Source organism: Podarcis bocagei, assembly GCF_964188305.1.
Source record: "Podarcis bocagei genome assembly, chromosome: 3".
NCBI classification, from domain to species: domain Eukaryota; kingdom Metazoa; phylum Chordata; class Lepidosauria; order Squamata; family Lacertidae; genus Podarcis; species Podarcis bocagei.
The window spans coordinates 56,554,636-56,577,196 of record NC_138127.1 but is presented as its reverse complement, the minus strand read 5'-3'; the positions used below and the strand labels follow the sequence as shown (position 1 = coordinate 56,577,196).

General features: G+C 41.3%; 1 protein-coding gene across 3 annotated transcripts in view; it reads left to right on the top strand.

The window, feature by feature from the left end:
* Positions 1-22,561, top strand: part of PRKN (parkin RBR E3 ubiquitin protein ligase) — a 640,350-nt gene that overhangs the window by 604,199 nt on the left and 13,590 nt on the right. The gene's annotated exons all lie outside the window — the stretch shown is intronic.

Sequence of the window (22,561 nt, the reverse complement as noted above, 5' to 3'; positions counted from 1 at the left end):
AAAGATGTCAATAACTGCAACTGTATAGGAGACAAAATGAATGCAAGAATAGGAATAGGTCTAAAGGAGGAGAGGGAGGGATGCAAGCTGGGTCATGTTTGGTCACCAGCCTAGAAAATAAAATACTGCCTAAAATATATACAAAATTAAAAGGTAGTTTTAGAAAAGCAGCAGATTATATTAGAAGATAAAGTTTTCACCAAAAATGTACTTCTACAAATAGAAAACTGCCCATTTATTAGTGCACATCATAAATGTTGCTTTGTCAATGCTTATCGTGCAAGAAGTCTCATAATAAAATAACTACTTATATATCTGTATCTGGTTTGTACCATTTTTTATCTCTGTAATAGGTTATGGTAAAAAAAGAAAGAAAATGTTCTCCCTTTTTTTCTTTGTAATAGCCAGTCGTGTCAGATAAGATCTCTTTAGGCCCAAGCTGTGGGGAAAAAGTTTAATTTTGCAGCTATATAACATGATGGCTACAACAGGTTATACTAGCTAAACCAACGTTATTATTTTTTGTGTCACAACAGAGTGATCATAAGAGGATCCAAGTATTGAAAGGAAATGATTACCAGAAAGATACTTTTAGGGCCCTGTCAGTCTGAGGGGATATAATTATTAAAATACATTTTTTGTGATAAGAGACAAAGCAAGTAAAATCATTCTGTTTCTGTTGCTGCAACCCTATTCATACCTACCTGAAAGAAAGTCCTATTGAATGCAGTGGGACTCAATTTTTGAGTAAATGTGTAAAGGGTTGCTCTATACATATACTGAATGAACTCCAGGTATCTTCTGCCATGTTTTCTGCACATAAGTGTATAGTAGTAGTAGTAGTAGTAGTAGTAGTAGTAGTACAGTTAGCTGCTTTTTATGAAGCTTTGTATCCAAGTATGAATACAGTGTTACCTCGGGTTAAGTACTTAATTCGTTCCGGAAGTCCATTCTTAACCTGAAACTGTTCTTAACCTGAAGCACCACTTTAGCTAATGGGGCCTCCTGCTGCTGCCGCGCCGCTGGAGCCCGATTTCTGTTCTTATCCTGAAGCAAAGTTCTTAACCTGAAGCACTATTTCTGGGTTAGCGGAGTGTGTAACCTGAAGTGTATGTAACCTGAAGCGTATGTAACCTGAGGTACCACTGTACATGGAACAGGTCTTCCTTAATACAGATCAGATTCCTTCTGATGTGTGTTTATGCACTGGAACAGTGATAGGGAAATGACCTTTACCTTTCATATTTGATGCATAGCTCATCTCTTTCTGTATTTGGGTGTTTCTACCTGACTTCAAAATGTTTTGTAAGAACAGGCTCAGTGATGTTGTGATTACTGTAAGGGGCGCGGGTGGCACTGTGGGTTAAACCACAGAGCCTAGGACTTGCTGATCAGAAGGTCGGCGGTTCGAATCCTCACAATGGGGTGAGCTCCCATTGCTTGGTCCCTGCTCCTGCCAACCTAGCAGTTCGAAAGCATCACAGTGCAAGTAGATAAATAGGTACCGCTCCAGCGGGAAGGTAAATGGTGTTTCCGTGCACTGCTCTGGTTTGCCAGAAGCAGCTTAGTCATGCTGGCCACATGGCCCGGAAGCTGTACGCCGGCTCCCTCGGCCAATAAAGCGAGATGAGTGCCACAACCCCAGAGTCGGTCACAACTGGACCTAATGGTCAGGGGTCCCTTTACCCTTTTACCCAAGAAATACTTAAGTAGTTGACTGAAATTGTACATTGTGGTATTAAGTCAGCCCAGACACATCTCTAGGTATGGCTAAAGAGAACATAAAACTTCAGTAATGTTTGTTAAAGCTTAGAGAACTCCAACTCTACCTCATGACTTTTCAGTTGCAAATTAGTCTGTCCAACACTTAACCTATTAGTGGAATTTCGCTTTTGGAGGGTGGGGTGTAGGGCAGCTGCCAGTACTCTTCATATTCTTAGAGAAATTAGATAAAATTATTGAGAGATGTTGGAGTAGCTTTCAGTACATTTTATTCTTCCAAGGAGAGAAAAGACAAACTCCGACGGTCAGACTGGACTATACTGGGTTCAAGGATTCTGAAATTTAAGAAATTTCAGGTCAGATGAGAAAGATCACAAAACATCATTCATGAGTTTAACCAAAGTCCAAACAGTCACATTTTAGAATAATGGATTGTTTTGCTGCTTGCTGAGGCATGAGCAGGTTCATGTGAAATTAATAGTGGAGGGATGCGAAATCACAGACTCAGGCTATAACAATTTGTTTGTTCTTCCCACTTCAGTGCACGCTGATGGGAAATGTCTCTGACTGCAAAAAAAATTCAAATACTATATCCACTTACTTGATTTGATTTATAAAGAACATATCATAGCCACCCCAACCTAAGCTCTGTGCTATCCCTTACAAGATTCAAACCTCACAAGAGGACTGAAATCACTCAGTCATAATATATAGATACCTGCAAAATGGAAATGAAATGGTGTAGTGGTGAAATGTCTAATAAGCTAGCATGGCACATTTGAAATAATGCCAAAATTGAGGACTGTGTCCCTGAAAATCATACAATTATGCAAGATGGGATTGCAAAAGAAGTGGCAAATGAAATGGTCCAGATCTAACAAATGTACAGGGATATTGCAAATGGTGTGTGCAACCTTGTGGAATAATGTGGAACTATTTGATGTGCTGCACATGGAGGCATCAGTCAGTGGAGGTTATTGCTGAGTACAACAAATTGCAGATGGGGGTAAAGTGCACAAGATCAAACTGTCTACAGTAGTCACAAAGGTATCCTGTACATTTATCAGCAAGGTTCACAACACATCTGCCATGGCTCCCTCATGGGTCAAAGGAAACATGTACATACCATGGATCAATGCACTTACTTTCCTAGCTGAGGAATGTCAGGGTAGATGCCCAACTGTGTGTCAGTAAATAAGAAATCTGGGTTGCTTGTTGATTTATATGTACATCCTTTGTGTAGAAATCTGGTCACATGTCTTTGTGTGTGGATTTTTGTTTGCACAGCAAATATTATGAATTGCTGATATTCTGTTTGGGGGCCAGTCTTCCTTAAGGTCGGAAAGTAGTTATGCTTTATGTGCTTTTATTTTACAACCATTAAACCCTGACTACACAATTCATCTTCATTGTCATTTGGGATCACAAGCTTCCTAGCTACTTAGCTGCTGGCCCCAGCCCCAACTACCTCAAGCAGTTAGAGCCCCTTCCACTAGGACCAGAGCACACAGCAATGAAACAGCCAACCAAGCAATAGTCATATCTCAGACAGCTAAAGAAACCAAGCAACCTAAAAAAATGCCTCAAATTCACTTCCACTGTGCTTCTTCCAAAACTCTTGCATGAATCTCCCTGATAGTTGCGTCTGTTCACACCCTGACTTCTAAGGCCACATTTGCACACAACGCTAAACCAAACCATCGCTTAGTGCAGATGAGTCGGCTCCTGGGAAGGAGGCCACACCCACTTTACTGCATCCTAGTCCTTTTAGCTTCATTCAGCAGCTCAGCATTTTGTCCGAACCCAGGATCATGGTTAAGCTTTCTCTTCCTTAGTTGCAAGCTGTAGCCAAGGTTTGCTCTTGGCTTACAATGATGTATGATCAGCCCTATAAACGCACCTAGACTAGCTAGGCTTGCTCACTCATCTGAGTGACTCATACCACCACTTTTCCCTTTCTTCCATTCTGCCATTTTTGAAATTGATCTCCATTGCACAGGAACTGTGCTGGGCAACTAAAAACACCAGCCAAGTCAGCATGTGAACAGCATCCTAACCTGGCCCTAAAGACAGTCATCTGTTGGGTCCTGCAACACTAGGGGTTGTTTATTTTGTTTTGTTCCTTTACTGTACTCAGCAGGGTATCTATATTGTTTTCAGTCAACCAAAACCATTGTCTCATGATCCTCTGTCATTTCCCCATACTTGTGATAAATCCAAAGAGCATTTTCTCTCTTTTTTGTTGAAAGTTAGGTCACCCAGAATGAACCAATGCTCATTAGTAGTTCCTTCTCTCATGAAGAGAGATCCCTTTGTGTCAAAATCTGACCCTAGGAGAATTTCACAAACTAAAATGTTACCCCAGCAGAACTACATTTGGCATTTATGCCCAAGGCAATCCATTCTCAAATTGTTTCTGCTTTATTCATCCTGCATCTTTTATTGTTCACCATCAGCTGTGTTACTGATGGGTAGTGTTGGTTCATGTCTCTAACAAGATACAAATATGGTTTCTGTTAAGTGGATCAAGGGTCTGTTCTGATAGAGACGGACAATGCAGATAATGACTGTTTAGAAACAAACTGATGTATACAAGCATTCAGATGATAGTGAATCACCGGAATTCTGACTTACCTTTTTGCTTTCAAGTCTGTTTTTTACCAACAGCAATATCTGCCCACAAAAATCATATTGGAATCAGCAAGGATTTGTGGCATTGAAATGAGAGAATGGGAATTCTTTGCAGGCAAAGAATTGGGATAAGAGACTGACCTTCTTTTCACAGAAAATAAAAAGATTCCAGTCCGCAGAGCAGCTTCTGAGGCTGCAATCCTACACACATTAATCTGGGACTAAGCCCACCGAACTCAGTAGGACTTGTTTTCGAATAGACACGTATAGGATTGTGCTGTATAGGATTGGGCCTTTTGAGATGATCAGTTTGCAGTGCTGTAAATGTAAAGTTGCTGCTTCTTTGTTCCAACAATCTCTGATAAAGAAGTAGAGTGGAATTTCTCCCATTTGATGAATACAGCAAGCCTGCTAGAGACAACCCAAAGAAGTAATTTTGATAGAAATAGGAAGATACTTGCATAGCCTCATATTTCAGCTGTGAAGAGAATTATAGTTGAGAGGCCATCCTTGGTTTGAAAATTTGGAAGGTTCATATAAGAGGGACATTGTCCACCAGTTTTGTAACAGAGTCTGCCCCTTAAATCCTGTGATCACTGTCCAGTTAAGAAACGAGAGAAATAGTGGCATCCTTTCATATATATTTATCCATTTTGGGGGTAATTTTTTCATGTTGTTCAGAAGGTAAGTTTCTGAGAATTAAATGTCACATTAAATGTCACAGTGCTTTTTTCTAGAAAAAGAGGTTGCAGAACTCACCATGCATGCTTCCCTTGTTCTCTTATAATGGCAATGGTGCCCACCTGAGAGGTGCCAGAACTGAGTTCTGGAGAGTTCTGGCTGAAAAAAAAACCCCTGCATACTAGTATGTGAAAATAATTTAAGGGTGCATAGCTGCAACAGTCAAGGTAGGCCTGGTGCCAGCAGTATCCAAATCAGGCACTGGCTACAGGCCCCATCAGCACTGGCGGAGGAAAGTGGGGGCGGGGGGAGTGGTCCGCTCTGGGTACCATCCCAGGTGGGGTACCATCGCGGCTGCCCCCGGGATGCACGCCAGCCACATGCCCACTTGTTCTCCGCTCCCGGTGCCGGAGCATGCAGCTCCACCACTGCCCATCAGCTCACTGGCCTGACCCAAATGTGGTGCCTTTTACCACCTTCCTCACTAGATTCCCCCAGATAGTCATTTTAGCAGGTAGTGGTGCCACTTTTGAAAGGGAGCCAAGCTTGGCTGCCATCCACAGTGGTTGCCTGTCTTTTAATTTACCCAAAATGAAATTCCTCAGCCTAGGTAGGTATTGGGAGATCCATTCCAATGGCCCCCTGAAGTCTTGACCCTGACCCTGAACCCAGCTACTGTTACATTTTGACTTGACAGAGTAAACTCAACAATGGGCAGCCTAGTGGTTGTAATGTGCTCTTTGCCACTAATGTCAACTGACTAAGTTAGGAAGAGAGCAGTCTAGCCCGCCATGATCATAACTAAAATCTGTCTTTTGTTCATTTTATAATCATGGATGATCAGGATCTGTAACCCAGAAGCATCTATAAGGCCATAGGTTTCACACACACACACACACACACACACACACACACACACACACACACTCAAACACAGGCAATTTTAAAGACCTATCTTAATCATGGCTCCTAAGCCTTGCAAAATGAAATCCAACTTCAAAGACTAAAACTTGAGTTTAATAAAGTATTTGTTTCAATTTCTCAGAGGAAGTACCAAGTCTACCCAAGGTAAGGTAGCTGTAAATTAAAAATCTTCCTGTTCCCAAGGTTCTGTCAGCTGCTTTCTGGGATGCTACAGCTCTTGATGTGTCAAGGACTTTCTCGCTGACAGGATACCTCTCAGAGACTTCACTTAATAAGATGCTAAATTTGAAGAGAGTTGCAGGGAAGCCATGCCGTCTTAAATAGCTGGGGGGAAGCATTAATCAGTGCTGTGCTAATGAATTTTTAATTCATACCTGGAGAACAAATTGACTGTGGCTCCTAATCTGGTTTCAGAAGTGTCTTGACTTAAAAGTTATGCAGTTACAGGTACTCCACTGTGTGTGTGTGTGTGTGTGTGTGTGTGTGTGTGTGTGTGTTCTTTATGTGCATAAAGAATTCCTTATTGGGGAGGGGGAATCAAACTGGGGGTGCTGGGAGATAAGAACATGCCAGATGAAGGAAAGAATCTGTTTGTTGGGGGGTGCAGTGCTCCTTTGTGTGCTGAGGCCGATTTTTGCAAAAGTGAAATAAAATATGTACATATTGGGCATTCATGTTAGATAGTTTTACTCCAAATATTTGTCATCCTCTATTTATGGTAATACTACAGCTATATTGAATGGATTGTTATATGCTGGGCCACTAGAGGATAGAGTGATGCACATGGACATCAGATTTTAGCAGGGCTCATCTTCTTCTCTCTCTCTCTCTCTCTCTCTCTCTCTCTCTCTGTTGTGGCTTATAAAAGAAAATGAAAATACATGCCAGCAGTAAACTTAGTAAGCTTTGCAAACTGGCCTGAGGTGAGGATGTGAAACTCTTCTTTATAAAAGCACATTGATAAAAGAACATTTTGTACAGTGGGATTCAGGCAGGGCTTTGTCTTCATTTTTGGACTATTGCAAGAACTTGGATAGATTTTAATGCCACCCATAGCGCTGCAGAGCCAGGTGATATTATTTGCCAATCTCTTGCAGTTTCGTTTTCTTAACTGTTATAGTTGCCACCCATGCAGCTTTGTTTTTGAAAGTCCCCCCCCCTCTACTCAGGAAGATGCAAGCTAGGCTAACAAATACCAGTGAATGCTTCTCAGTTTACCAAGTGGTAGCCATTTCCAGGGCAGACGTTTGCTTATTTACATACAATAATAAAAACAATGAAATTCAATTAACAATTTAAAAAACAGTTAAAACAGCACAAAAACATGAGAGAAATACATATTCGGAAAAAAGCAGTAGCAAATATAACAGCACCAACATAAGCCAGTAACAGCTTAAACCAGGGTTGGCAAGCTTACTTTGAGTCCTTGGTGAGAGACATTAGAACAAAAGATGGGCCCTCAGACAGGGTAACATTCATCTGTCTCAGGAGAGAGTTCTGAAGTTTTGTTGTGAGTATCAAAAAAAGGCCTCATAAGAAGAGGGGATAGAATAATGAAAACTTGTGGTGTTTTTGTGTTGTCTGTTTACAAATTTGCTGGTTGTGCAGGTGGGAAGCAATCATGTACCCACGCAGCATTTGTCCCAAATCAACATCAGGATTCCTCCCACCCCATAAATGTCTTGGCAACGTGCAACCACCAGCCTCAAGTAAAGCTGCTTCATCGTCCAGCAGGATCAGAAGCAACTTATCTGAAAATCAGTTGCTGGGGAACAAGTATGCAAATGTGCCAGCAGTTTCATATCTGGTTGGCCACGGTAGGAAATAGGCAGCTGAACTAGATAGGTCTTTGGTCTGATCCATCAAGGCCACTCTTATTAGCTATTCAAAAAATAAATAAATAATATGGCTAGAATTCTACTGATTTTGAGAAGCTAAAGGCATGTCTAGGTGACAGTATCCCAGGAGTGAAGGAACTGGAAATCTTCCCATGTAGTGATGTGTCACCTGAAGCCTAGTGCATCCATATGGTTTCATTAACAGTGTGATCAGTGCATTATGTAAGATGCAGGTGATAGCAGCAGCTGCGGCAGTGACAGTAGTTATGGGAAATGACAAGCCGGGTGTCATTAAATCAGTGGAGCTGTCAAATATTCTCAGGCAGAAGAAAGAACGTATCTCGTATGCCTCTCTCCTTCTTGGAGTGAGTTTAATTTTCTGTGAATGATAAGCGAGTGAGTATTTAAAACCAAAGTCCATTAATTTACAGCCCATGCATAATGTAATCTTTGGCAACTATAGAATTCCACCACGGTGCTCGGCTGATATTTTGATCTACAGAGACCATCCTCTGGTGGATGAAAGGAGTAATTTGCCTTTCATGCCTTTTCAGCCTTGAGCTTCATCTGAAAAAGATTGCTTGATTTGGGGAGTGGGGGAGAGGCAGAGGAAAAAAGAAGAGATTCTTATTCAAACAATATGTGGTACTTCTGCAGTGCAACATGGATGCTGCTGAAAGAAAGAGATCCCTTTAAAGTTCAGCCCAGCTCATTTAACTTACAGTTTGATCTGTATTCTTCTAAGAGAAGTCAAAAGGTCAATGAATACAGTAATTAACTGCACGATGTATTCTCGTAGCTGACACTTCCAATAACATTCAATATACAGAGGAGTCTGAGCAGCAAAAGTGTCCAGTTTTCAGGGAGTGCTCTAGTTTTCAGGGGGTGCTCTAGTTAAAACCTGCTTCTTGTGATAGGCTCAAGAAGCAAAGTCAACGATGATGGAAAACATTTGATGTGGCCGCTCTCACTTCAATCCTCTTCATCTCAGTGTGTTGCATATTTACTTTTATGCAGGGGTTCTCAAACAGGGGGCAGAGTTATTAAAAAAATGTTTGAGCCTTCCCAGGTGTAAATAAGATTAAATAAAGAGCTAGAGTTCAGCTCTTCACCTACAAGGCAAGCAAAGCAAAGCAAAGCAAAGCAAAGCAAAGAAAAGAAAAGAAAAGAAAAGAAAAGAAAAGAAAAGAAAAGAAAAGAAAAGAAAAGAAAAGGAGGGAGCTAAGTCACATCAGCAGGCAGGATGCTTGAGGGCTTAATAAGCCCTAGAGAAACAAAAAGCTTGCTAAAACGTAGGTTTTCCATGGGGACTTCTTCAGCGAAAACAATCTTATGTTTGTGCCATCCCATGTTGGTGTCAAATAAATTTCCACCTGTAGGAGTGACCTATCATAATGAGACTGATGCTGCATCTGCATTATACATTTAAGGCAGTAAAAAAACCGTAAAGGTAAAGTACCCCTGGATGGTTAAGTCCAGTCAAAGGCTACTATGGGGTGCGGCGCTCATCTTGCTTTTCAGGCTGAGGGAGCAGGCATTTGTCCGCAGACAGCTTTCCGGGTCATGTGGCCAGCAGGACTAAACCGCTTATGGTGCAACAGAAGACTGTGACAGAAACCAGAGCGCACGGAAATGCCGTTTACCTTCCCACCACAGCGGTACCTATTTATCTACTTGCACAGACGTGTTTTCAAACTGCAAGGTTGGCAGGAGCTGGGACAGAGCAACGGGAGCTCACCCCATTGCATAGACTTGAACTGCTACTGTTCTGATCAGCAACCCCAAGAGGCTCAGTGGTTTAGAACACCACCATGCCACTTAGTCCTGGCTTCCCCCAAAGTATCCTGGGAACTGTAGTTTGTTAAGGGTGCTGAGAGTTGTTAGGAGAACTCTAGTCCTCTCACAGCGCTATGATTCCCCAAGTTCCCTGGGAACAGGGATTGATTGTTAAATCTGTCTGGGAAGTGCAGTGTCTACCAACAACTCTCAGTGCCCATAAAAACCTGCAGTCCCCAGGATTCCTTGAGGAAAGCCAGACTGTTTAAAGTAGCATGAAACAGCTTTCAATAGTGCAAATGAAAATGACAGCATGGCCAGATGGGTTTGGCCAGGGTGGACCCCAAGACATTTTGCTATCTGAGACGAGACAGAAACTGTTGTCACTGCACCACACAATGTCACAAGTCGCTACTTGCTGCAGGCACCGCAAGAAAGCCAACTGCAGGCTTAACCACAGTGGCATGGTAGTGGCTGGCAAGGGGGTGGGACTCATCCTGGCAGCTGGGGGGGTAGGGCTTAGGTGGGGGAGACATGCATTCCACTGCCCCTCTCAAACTGCTGCCTGAGACAAGTAACTCAGTGTGGCTCATGGCCTCAGGTTTGGCCATTTTTGTGTCATTGGAGTTGTGCATGTCTTTAGGACTGGGATACCAAACAGTTTTTTTCCAAAGGATGTTAATCATACTTCAAAGCCTTTCATGTTAAGAAACTGTAAAGTGAGAGAGATGATAAGCTATGAAAACAAAACATGTTCTCAGGCTTAGGAGGATCCATGGAAAACCTGTATCAAAACATGTAGCTGCCTTTTCTGGCTTATTTCCCCCATGGCCTCAAATAGCTTAATCTCACTGTTTCAGACCCCCCCCCCCAAAAGGGGGGAGAAACCCTCCATACTTTTTCAGTTTAGCATGCTTGCAGAAATGCAAGATGGAGGTCAACTTTATGAGAGTGGCTGTGTTACTCAGATTTATTAAGATACATAGTGGTTCTATTGATCTGGGAGAACTGTAAGAGCCCTGGTAATGGGAAAAGAAGCAGCACGCTGTTGCCAGCAGCCGCTTTCTTTAAGCCAGTACTGAAGGCTGTATAATTTCCAACTGACTATGGAAGGGAATTGGTTTACAGCTCTGAATTTTTTCCCCTGGTTCTTAATTTCTGCTCCACATGTTGTCATTGATGTTTTAGACTTCCTAAAAGCCATTTGTATTCTTAGGCTATGTGTGCACCAGCTGAATTTGTGTGTGTGCTTTGTATCCGAACAGTACCACAAATAGCATGTACAGTCCACATCGTGTCCCCACACTTTGTTCTGATCAGGGCTCCACTTCCTGGTGTTTTAGCATGAAGACAAAGGACTCTGTGATGTATCCTCAGTGCTTATGTGGGCAAATGATGACAAAGTGGGAGCTATCAAAAAAGCCACAGAAGCTTTCTAAAAGCTCCGTTCCTCTACCACCCACACACAAACATGGACACCACTCACTCCTTCATAGCATTGAGCCTAAGGAGTTGCTCTGACAGTGCTTTGTAACCACTAGGTTTGGGGAGTAGGCACCAGGAAACTTGGCAAAAGCCTACCATTCTCTAGCTTTGTGTCTCCCAAGTCTTCAGCAGCCTAAGTGTGTGCTCTGATAACGTCCATTAGCTCTTTGCTGCTTTGGTGGGCAAGAGCCAGGGAAGCAGAGGGAAATTCACAGTGGATTAGACACACTTCAAGTTTAGTCCTCCTACTTCAGCATATTTATGCTGCTTAATGTTTGCAGATAGCGTGGCTCAGTGGTTGAGAGTACAAGTTTTGCACATAGAAGACTCAGGTCCAGTCCCTGGCACCTTCCATTTACAAAAGGGGGAGGGGGTGATCTTAAGTTGCAGTGCTGAGAAAGATCTAAGTTACTGAAGAAGAACAGAGGGCAAGTGAACCAACTGTCCAGCACAGTGTAAAGCTTCATTACTCAAGCTATGTATCAACAACCTTTTGTTTGTTCTTCTGTATAATGACAGTCATAACAGATACTGATGTGGTCATATCAAAGATTTATATAGTCATCCTGAATATCTCATTTTTCTGTTGTGAAAATCTATAACCCCAAAACTACTATTTAGGGTAGTCCTTGGTAATAAGTACATGAACCGATAACAAAGGGACATCATTCCTTTTTCGCGTTCTTTTTTCCTTTCCTTCAGGACTGCATGTCTCGGAGATACCACAGTTGTTTGTGACATCATAATTCAGTCACTTGTAAGGAATTGTGATGCTGTAGACAATGGCCCGTGGCATGGTTGCAAATGAATCAGTAGAAACGATGAAGAGACTGAAACAGAATAAACCATTATTTACACCCAGATACCTCACTAATCAGCACACATGGAGGGGGTGGTATTTGCCAGAGTGGAATAGGGATTATTAAATGGGAGAGAGATTTGGGATTTGTTTGTAGAAAACTCCCTAAAGCACTTGGATTAAAATACAGCTGTGATGCTGAAAGTAAATCAGATGTTAGATTGCATTGGTAGGGTAAACAATGAGAACCAAAGCTTTGGAAGCGATGTTATTGTTATATAAGGCACTAGTCACAGTACACTGGAAATACAGTCACCCATATTGTGGATTTCACTTGCTTTTAAAAAAGAATGACAGACAAACCAACACAGCCAAGAGCCAGAAAAACATTAATTGTTGGAAGGGCAAAAAAAATATTTGGTTTACCTTGGAGTAAATTAGTTCCTCCACCCTCAATATGTTGCCATCTTTCCTCACGTTACATGATCAAAAAGGTGAACACCACCATAAAGCTCACTCATGTTAAGATCTGTGTTTTACTAAGACATCTTGGGGACATAAATTTCACCATCAGTGAAGATGTATGTGTCTGTGCTTAGGACGTTATTAGCAGAGATTCAGAATGTTACCCAAGTCTTACATCATCTGCAGTCCTTCATAACATAAAATTTGAATCCACCTTGAGATTGCTATCAGAACAGGAACAAATAATGAGTTACATGGAATACAGATTTAATAAATAGAATGAATGAATGAATGAATGAATGAATGAATGAATGAATGAATGAAATCACTGTAGCCTTAGCTTGGATCCTTCAAGAATGAAACCTGGCAAAACTAAAGTGTAAATGAATGTGTGTGTGTGTGAGAGAGAGAATATAATTTGATTCGGTAAAAGAACATTTAAATGGACAAATTAAAATTTATTCTAATCTATCCATCTTGCCATTTCTCTTATGATTTAATGATGGACCTTTGGGGAGAATTTTTATGCTAGGATAGCATGAAAAACACACCTGACATTTCATTCTGCTCACCTGTGACCTCCCTATTATCCTCTTCAATAATCCTTGAATGAAGCATTTCACGAGCTATTTGCTCTTTCCTGGCCATGTAATTATTATGCCCCTTATTCCTTTTGTTTAGCTGATTAATAAAAGTCATTTAATTTTTGAAAGTTTGAGACTATTTTCTCATTTGGTATGCCTCCGCTAGGCATGTGTGTGTTACTATAAGATAACACTTGCAGGTCACTGAAGGCATTTGGCTTTACCTCATAGTTCACAACGCCCACAAGGCATGTTTTATCTTAGAATAACACATGCCTTGTCAAGTCTTCTTGCATCCAGGTTTGATGGACCGGCTTTCTGTCAGGTTCTCAAAAGAATGGTACTTAAAAATGCTTTTGGCTTTTCTTATTGTCTAGAGTTCAGAGTGCAAAGATGCATATCCTTCAGATATCAGATGCACATAATGGAAAAGATGCATGGGAAGGTATAGTGCTTGTTTCTAAAAGCATAGAGAAAGCAGCTTCTGTCTTCCTAAGGAGACAATCCCATATTAAATAGTAACATTCAGTTATATAACTCTTTAACAGGCTGGTGAAAATTCCCCTCAAGGAAGAGGTAAATGTGGAAGCTTGAGATTTACATGGACTTGCAGATCATTTACATTCCAATATTGTTCAGAGTTAGGCATGCCTAAACCCATTGAAATTAAAGGTCTTAAGTGCACCAAACTTTGCACAGAATTTGGCTGTTAGTCAATCCTTAATTGTAGGCTTTGCAACAGTCTCCTTCAGGCAATTTACTTGTTGTTTTGGCAGCTGACTCCAATACACCCTGCTTGAAATTAATCTTCCTTATTCTAGCAAAGTTTAATATCACCAGTGGAGTAGCTCATGTGCTTTCAGGTATGCTCTTAGGTACTTTTGAATTGACACCTACATCTGCAGCTTTGACTCTGTCTACCAGGAGTAAAGAGATATATATTCTCACAATGTAGACCAGAGATTGTGGAATGATGGGTCATTCAATGAGATTACAGGGCTGGATCCAGATGTATAGTGCAATCCTGTTGAATTTGTATCCAGAATGGTATTTTGAACAACACGACTTTTATTATTTATTATCTAAGAGCAAAGACCTCACCAATTCCCATGGTACATTTATTCATACCATCTTGAATAATTTTGGTGAAAATGAGTTGACTCTAGACTCACTTAGTTCCTAGTGAAATCAATGGGACTTTAAAATTGTGGTCGTGGCTACTTTTTACATTGATTTCAATAGGACCCAGTGTTAGTAACTTAATCTGCATCCAACCCAGTATGCAAAAGGGTTTCTTAACATGACATTTTTAATCAAACTGATATTTGAAATATATTAGGTGATGTCATACTCAGAGTAGCTCTTTTGAAATCATTGGACTTAAGTCTATTACTTTCAACGTGCCTGCTCTTAGCATAACTTTTTGTACATCAGCCATTCTGATGTATGGCTAAAGTTTAAATCTTCAGATACTACCATGGAGAGGGTTCCTGTACCTCAAGTAGTGGTGTAGAAAAGGAAATTTTTGCAGTCACACCTTACAGTAGAGAACACAGATATTTTATTTTATTATGGCGTTCATACACTACCCCAGGGCAGCTCACAATGCCAGTTAAAATCAAAACAGCAATGATGAAATGTACCACAGTTAAAAAATAAAGAAAACAACAACTCAAATATTTATCAATTAGAAGAGCAGAGCTCTTTGGGTTTTGGTTTATTTTTTTAAGCCCTCCATCTCCAGTGGTTAAAATACCTATTGAAGAATATGTTTTCAATTTTAAAGTGTTTAAAGAAGAAATAAGTTTTTTTAGTAGGTTTTTTAGTAAAAACCCAAACATAAAAAGTTGGCTTATCATTTTTGGCAAGCACATCATGCATTGGGCAAAACACTTTATCAGTTGCCCTTTGCTCTATACTTTTCCTGCTCCATTATGCAAAGAGTATGGGGTAATTGCTAAGCACAATCAATGTGAACACAGGTATTTCGGCGCGTGTAGCAAGGATTCAATGCAGACCAACAGCTTCCTCCAGCTGTTTTTTATCTAAATAAAACTAGGAAGAGCCTAAGCTTCTTATATCCTCCCCCCTCTTTCCTTCTTGATTAATTATCTACTCGTATACACGTTCAGGAGTTTATGATGATAGACTCTGGATTATGTTTCAGCTTGTTATTGTTTAATTTACTCACAGTGCTGTAAGTGTACATGATGAGATATGCCAGGTAATCTCTCCCAAACAAATAGCAACAATGCTTCTGCAAGGGCGGCCCACAGCTATGTGCTTTTGTTCCCATTTTCTGTGTGAACTACTAACATTTAATGTTAATTCAGCAGCTAACCTTGTGGTAGAAAGCGTGTACATTCATTTTGAAAGTATTTTTTGGGTCCATCAATGAAGTTCTGATAACGCCCATCACCTGAAGGCCTGGCCAGCATAGGCTGTATCTAAGAAGTAATGGGACATAATCAGAACAAGATCTAATTATCAAACTTGGCTTTTTGCCACCCTGCGCAATTAAATAAATGGATAGACTCCAGTTTTATGTTGACGCTTTAAAACATGCATGTGTGTTCCAGTAACGTAGATCATTTTTCATTGCACGTCTCAGTAGCACTATGATTGTCACCAAAAATCCATTCCCAAAGGCTGGGACTGAAGAGAGCCCTAGGGAAATTTATGTCCATTTCTCACTGGGCTCCCCAGGTAGAATGGACTTTGTGTGTGCCATTCCTGCACCATCCATAGCTACATTGCATTCAAACCACAGGAAAGGAATTTCAGAATCAGCCACACTGATGCCTTGAAACACCAGTATTCAACCGTTTCGACTGAAGGCCTATCACAGGGTTGCCATTTTTCAAAAAAGTGAAAATCCGGACAAAGGCCCTGATATGTCCGGGAATTTCCAGACATTTGGCAGCCCCAGCCTATCATAAGCCCAAATATGCATTTGGGGACTATTTATTTTTTTAAATAACCATATATGTGTACAGTGGTTGTGCTGCTGTTAGCAACAACCTAATAGTGGACATTGATTGACCTACTAGTAGAAAACCAATGCCATCATAATAATAATTTGTGTTGAATCAGCTTCCTGATCTGCAATCTGTTTGGAGGTAAACACTGTATTTACTGTGGTATGCGGTCATGGTTTCCTAAAACTGACCTGATACCTTAACTTGGAAACTAATTAATTGATGGTAAGTTTAAGATGTACTCATTCACACAATATTCTGTTTTTACCATCTGTTGGAGGTGAAGCACCACATTTCATTAGTTGTCTGGGATGAGCTTTCTGCCTCCCTTCAATGGCAAGAGTCTGGAAACAGGCACAGAGAGAGATGATGTACCAAGACATGAGCAGACTATGGAGAAGTGCCCATGCCAGGCGCAAGGGAATGAGGAATTGGCTTCCTATATCTGGTCCAATGGCTTGTCATCTGTTTGTGACTGTGAGCCATTGATGGGGAATATATAGACTGCTGTGCTGAATGAAAAGACAATATACAGAGATGCCCCTGTAGAGCTGGGTGACTGGTAGGAATTTCTGGAAATCCAGAATAAAGGCAGGAAAACAGCAAGCTCTTACAATAAGTTTTGATAGATTTTTGAGGATTGGCTTCTTGCTAGGGAAGCAGTTTGTATTGACAATAGATGTTGATTTATTATGGCCAGAATCATTTGAGTTCCGAAAATAATTATTTTACTGCAGAAATGTAATCATGGTGTTTATCAGCTCAATGGGCCTCTGAGCTGTGCAGGGAAGCCTGAAACTGGGGAGATGGTGAAATATCTGACTGTATGTGAGCCAGCTAAATAAGAACTCAACCTTCAGAACAACAAACCACAGAAGGATTGAGCTGGACACACATATTAATGATTCACGTGGAGATAATTAGATGAGTGAAACTGGAATTTACACTAAGCCTTAAATCCTAAGAATACTTAGCGAGTCTCCAAAACTAAGTCCCATGGAATATGATTGGGACTAGGTTGCAAATCTCCTAAATCATAGTTTGGGGGGGGGGCGGAATCATAAACATATTCTCTCTGGGCATAATCAGCTCTTTCCCCTCCTGCCCTTCTGTTAGTTATGGAAACTGTGTTGAAAAGGAGTGTTTCTGTTGTTGCAACACCAATAATAAAGAGGTGGCCTATCTCAACAAAAAATATGCAATAGAGATGATGAGAAAAAGGCCTCTATGAGAGATCAGTGAAGGAAGCAAAAGCCTTGAATGTGAATTCTGAAACCTCAGAAGTCTTTACTTTTGCAGGAGTCTTTCACTTTTCCAGGTGCAGGATCAGACCAAAAGGAGACACACATACCCTGCAAATCCAGGTCCCCACTATCACGCTTATGCTGCTGCCATCCCTGTCACTATAACTGTATTCTCACCCGCAGCTGCGCCCACACTGCTGCCACGACATAGCAGTTTCTGAAAGGGCAGCGGGGCTGTGTGGGCAAAGGCCTGGTGGGGCTAGCAGTCGTGAACGGTCGGGGAGGGGATCATATCTGCCACCTGAAGCAAATGGCTTTACTGAGTCTAATAGATGGGCCGTCCCTGCTACTGAAGTGCCGGGGCATAAAATCACTACTGGCAGTGACTATCTCAGCTGGACAAGGCAGCTCTTCTCTTCCACTTCTCCTCAGAGTCTTCCCTATACATTCTTTGCCAGTGATGATGATGGCAATGATGATTTAATTTCTATACTGCTTAATGTATTAAAAATATCTGTAAGCAGTGTACAGAAAATTGAAGCAACAGCAAACAACTTTAACAAAATATGACAAAATTACACTTACACACACACACACACACACACACACACATATACATACATATACATATATTCTGGGGGGACGCATACCCCTAAACATTTTGTGAATCTAAGTTTGGCCTCATTGAGGGGCAGTATTTCAATATGAGTAGGAAAATGAGAGTACCTCTTAACATTATTTTTTTTTAGAAAAAAGCACTGTGTGTGTGTGTGTGTGTGTGTGTGTACACACACATATACATTTTCATTCTGACACACCCTCCCTCTCAGCCTCTGGGATCTTACCCAGGGTCCAGACAAACTCTCAGCTCACCCATGAAAGCCTCACAACAAGAATAGTTCCTGGCATAGTAGATATCACCCTCACTATGGACTCCCAAAGTGGATGGTACTTCCTCAGGCTGCCCTCAGCTGTGTCCCATCTAGTTGCCCTCTCCACACCCAGGTCAAGGTCCAGCAGGTTTGTTGAGTTTCCCAAGGGGTCCAAAGGATGGGAAGAGGCTCCTTCCCTCCACTCATAGCTCTTCCTTCACGCACTGTCCTCCAGCTGCCTATCCAAGTAGCTACGTCTCCTTTTTAGTAAGGAGAGTGCACCAGCGGTACAATTAGATAATGTTAGACTCTGGACTTGGTAGTTTTATGATAAGTGGCTCTTTAGATGATAATGTATATGACTTAATTTACTTCAAAATGTTGTAAGCCAGCCTTGCTATGTTTAAGGGCCTTCCTGCTTGTTCTGCTAAGTGTGTCTCTGGATGTCTGTCTCAGGGCTCAGCTAGACTGGTAAAGAAAAAGCAATGTATATGCGTTGTATACACAATATAACATTGTGCCACCAGGTGGCACTGTGGAGCCCCCTTTTTCTCTATCTGTTTTCCTTGTTTAAATTCACAACGCGTTCACTGAAATGCTTCTTTGATGTGTCTGGATCCAGCCTCAGAGTCTTGCCCTGACAGCACCACTGGAGAGCGCTTTTCAGAGGCATTAACGCAAGCCACTACTTGGGTTGTAGTGACAGCTCAAGCTGGCATAAAGAAAATGGCAAAAGTGATGTGTTTATTCCTACTTTGGAAATGTTCCTTTCCCGTTGCTTTCTTCCCTTGCTCTGAGATAGGTTGTGGATGAAGAGGGTAGGGCAGAGAGAAATGCCATAGCATCTGAATTTATGGTGATTTAATTCTTAGCATCTTAATCTCTGGATACCCATTTTGAAAAAGCTGTTGTCGCATTCAGCCTTCTTAAGAAGACTCTGTGTCCTTGAAATAGCAGGCAGCCTTTCCTGCTTTTCATATGTTCCGGTACATCTGAATACCATTTCTCTTTATGAGATGGGCTTGTCAGGACCAGTTTTGCGTGTATCAGCTTTTAGTAACCCTGGACTGAGTCCTGGCTGTTCAGCATGACTTTCACTCAGCTTGGCTGAGCTTTCCCATAAACATTGATTCATGTACCACTACTGCCATCTTCTGGAAAAAAGAATCACTCATTTTAGGCTGGGTGTATTTATATATTAACTGATTTTATTCCATTCATGAATCACTTCCCATAAATGATCTCAAAGTAGAAACATCAACACTTAAAGCAATTAAAAAGAATTTCACATGCAAAAACTATTAAAGACAATGCCATGTATATTAAAAACAATTCCAGTACATAGCATGTGTCCTCCTGTGGAAGTATTATATCTTTGGTAATCAAAGTGGCACAAATGAAAAGGAAATATAACTGAGTTGTCTAACAGCTCTCATATATAGTTAACGTAATAACAAAGATTAATTGTGGACTCCTTGCAGCTTCCCTTTATTGTAAATACCCAGTCAGGACTGAGTCCATGCTTTATTGGGATAACCCTGTAAATGCTGACAAGCAACAGATTGTAATTAACTAGATATATGTATGGGTGTATATGCCATCAATATATGTGGCACTTTACAGAATAACATAAGCAAATTAATAAATGATCTTTTGTCCCTTTCTCAAGAAAATTAATTCTGAATTGCAGCAGTGGTGAAGACGAGAATGTTCCCCATTGTAAAACTACCCTTCAGTAGTCTTACTGAAATACAGTAAAGATGATAATGGATTTGCATTTTAAAAAAAAAAAAAAAGCTCAGCATTTCATGATTAAGCATAAACGAGTTATATGGCATTGCTCCCATTTTATGACTTTGAGGCCCAGCAATAAATGAACTAGTCCAAGTTAGATCAGTTGGTATATTCATGCTTAGAATTTTTAAACAAAAAGATCAGTTAAGTAATGCTAAAGAAGGCGCCTCTGTGCATAGGCAGCCTGCTTTCCCCTCACCACTGAGCAATTATAGCAACCACCACTAACCCACTTAGAAATAGGAAGCCAGGCATATCGTTTGATGACAACACCTTCCATGCAGATTAGAGCCCCAACTCCTTTCTCAGAAGTTGTAACCATGATGCCAGGAATTCCAGGGCCAGGAAACCACAACAGAGCAAATGCATTCTGTTCCCCTCCACACATAATCCACTCCTTGCTTTCCCACCACCATCCTGCCAAATTCCTACTGTTGTGCCACTAGGCGGGGCTGTTCTTTACAAACATGGTCCTTTGAAGAAGGCTACAGAAACCCTGCTTTAATAACAACTGTGGTGCAAAAATCCCTGTATCTTCTACCTCTTCCAATTTATGCAGCAGTGTTCCTGATCTGGTATACTTTTCAGATTTTGGAGGTTTTTATAAACTTCATTTATTCATGTGATTTTCTTTAACCTTGTTTTGAACACCTTTGTGCCACCTTCTTGTAAATGCTTCTAGTAGTAAATGGTTTCCAAACCCATTTGCAAATCAACCGGTAATGTAATTCTGATATTTATTATTAGATAACCTTATTCCACAGAAATCCAAGTTCTGTTGCAATTCCCAGTGTTAGGATAAAGTGGGTGGTGGGCGTTCCCAATATGGAGACAGTGTTTCGAAGCTCAACTAGCAGAACAATCCTAAATATAAGAAGCCAGCTCAATTTATACTGGTTTAAGTTAAGCCAATGTCAAGAGTAACTTACATTGGCTTAACTTAAGCCAATTACTCCTGATATTGGTTCAACCAATGAATTGCACAGTTATCCACTCTCGTTTTAAAGCAGAACTCCACAAATTGTTTAAGAATTTCTATACCACTTTCTCACATAACAGCCTACAACACAGCTGTGTGGCCACAAATTTTCCCGCTTTTTGCTGTCCCTGTCAGGGTAAACCACTATGCACAGGTGAGTGGCAGTGTTCAGTATTGTGGGTCACAACATTGTACAGGCCTGCTTTCAACTAATACATTTGTGCAGTGGGTTGCCTTACGAAAATATTTTCTGGCATCTTCCCTGCAGGCTTGCTGTACTTGAATTCTCTCTGTGTGTGTTTTGTATGCTGGTCCTGTTTGAAGCTTCTTCCAATGTTCTTTCATATGCTGAAAGGAACTCTGTGGACAATGATCTCATCCCATTGCCTTCAGTGGAAATAAGCCTGATCTCTGGGTGAGATGGTGAACTGTTTTCACATCTTATTAGATAATGGATGAGATGTAAAATCAGTTCCATGGTGGAAGAACACCCTGGAGGTTGATAAGTTTGTCAGAATAAATAGGCCTTCCCCGACACAAATGCATTAAGCACTCCCCTGTTGCAGCACAGCATGGATTATCAGAGAAACAAGCATCCGTTTAAGGAAAGAGAGGCCGGTTAGCAGCACAGATTTTTTCATTATTAAGTCCCAGTCCCATGGAACTCCCCCAGCCCTTTGGGATGAAAATTAGCATTTGCATTACTTATGGTCATTTGTAAGTAGTCCCATGGAACTCCACGATAGCTTAATGAAAATGTCAAGTTGCCTCTGAACACCAGCTGCTGGGTAGGAGGCAAACAGCTGTGAAGGGGGGCTTAAGATGCCTTAAGATGCAGCCCTTGGGCTTCCCAGATCTGGCTGGCCACTGTTAGAATAGAATCATAGACTTGTGGAGCTGGAAGGCACCATGAGGATCATCTAGTCTGACCCCCTTCAATGCAGGAATATTTTGCTCAGTGTGGGGCTTGAACCCACGTTCCTGAGATTAAGAGTCTCATGCTCTACCGACTGAGAAATAGGACACAAGATAAGAGGTGGGGAATCTCTTTCAGCCTGGGAGCAGCATTCCCTTCTGAGCTACCTTCTTGGGGGGGATCACATGCTTGTGGTAGGTAGGACTAGGGGCAAAAGTGGGTGGGGCAATGAATATAAACATTGCCTTTGTGTAGTAGGCTAGTTTCTAGACACACTCACACACACCCTGCTGTCACCTCCATCCATCCAAGCAAGCAAGCAAGGTGTACTCTCAGCTTTGTTAGGGGCAAAGTTGTGGGCCAAAACAGATGAGTGTCCTCTGTGAGGTAGTGAACATGGCTACATAATTCCTATATAAGATTGAGTTGTATGTACATCACTGTTTGCTGTTGTCGTTGTTGTTTTATTATTATTGGTTCTTAACCACACTTTTTGTCCTAGGGTAGCTTCTAAATATTGTAAATGATCAAGATGCTTTTGAGCATATCAAACCATGGAGCATTGAAGACGTGATGTATTAAGACACTGACCCCTTCTCATACACATTAAGACATGCAATTAAAGGAGTTTGCCTGTAAATGTAATGAGAGAGGGGCAATTAAAGAGCAGCCTTATTGGCTGAGTCACATTAAGGGAGAGCATAGGTGAGGTGGAGGAAGGAGCTGTGAGGGGCCAAGAAAGCAAAAGGGAGGAGGTGGGTGTTTGCTGTTGCAGAAAATGGGAAAGCAGTGAAGCTGGAAAGCAAAGAAAGTGGGTGACGTGGTCAGGGTAATGAGCCAAGGCAATGCTTAGAAGTCGTGTTTTGATTAGTT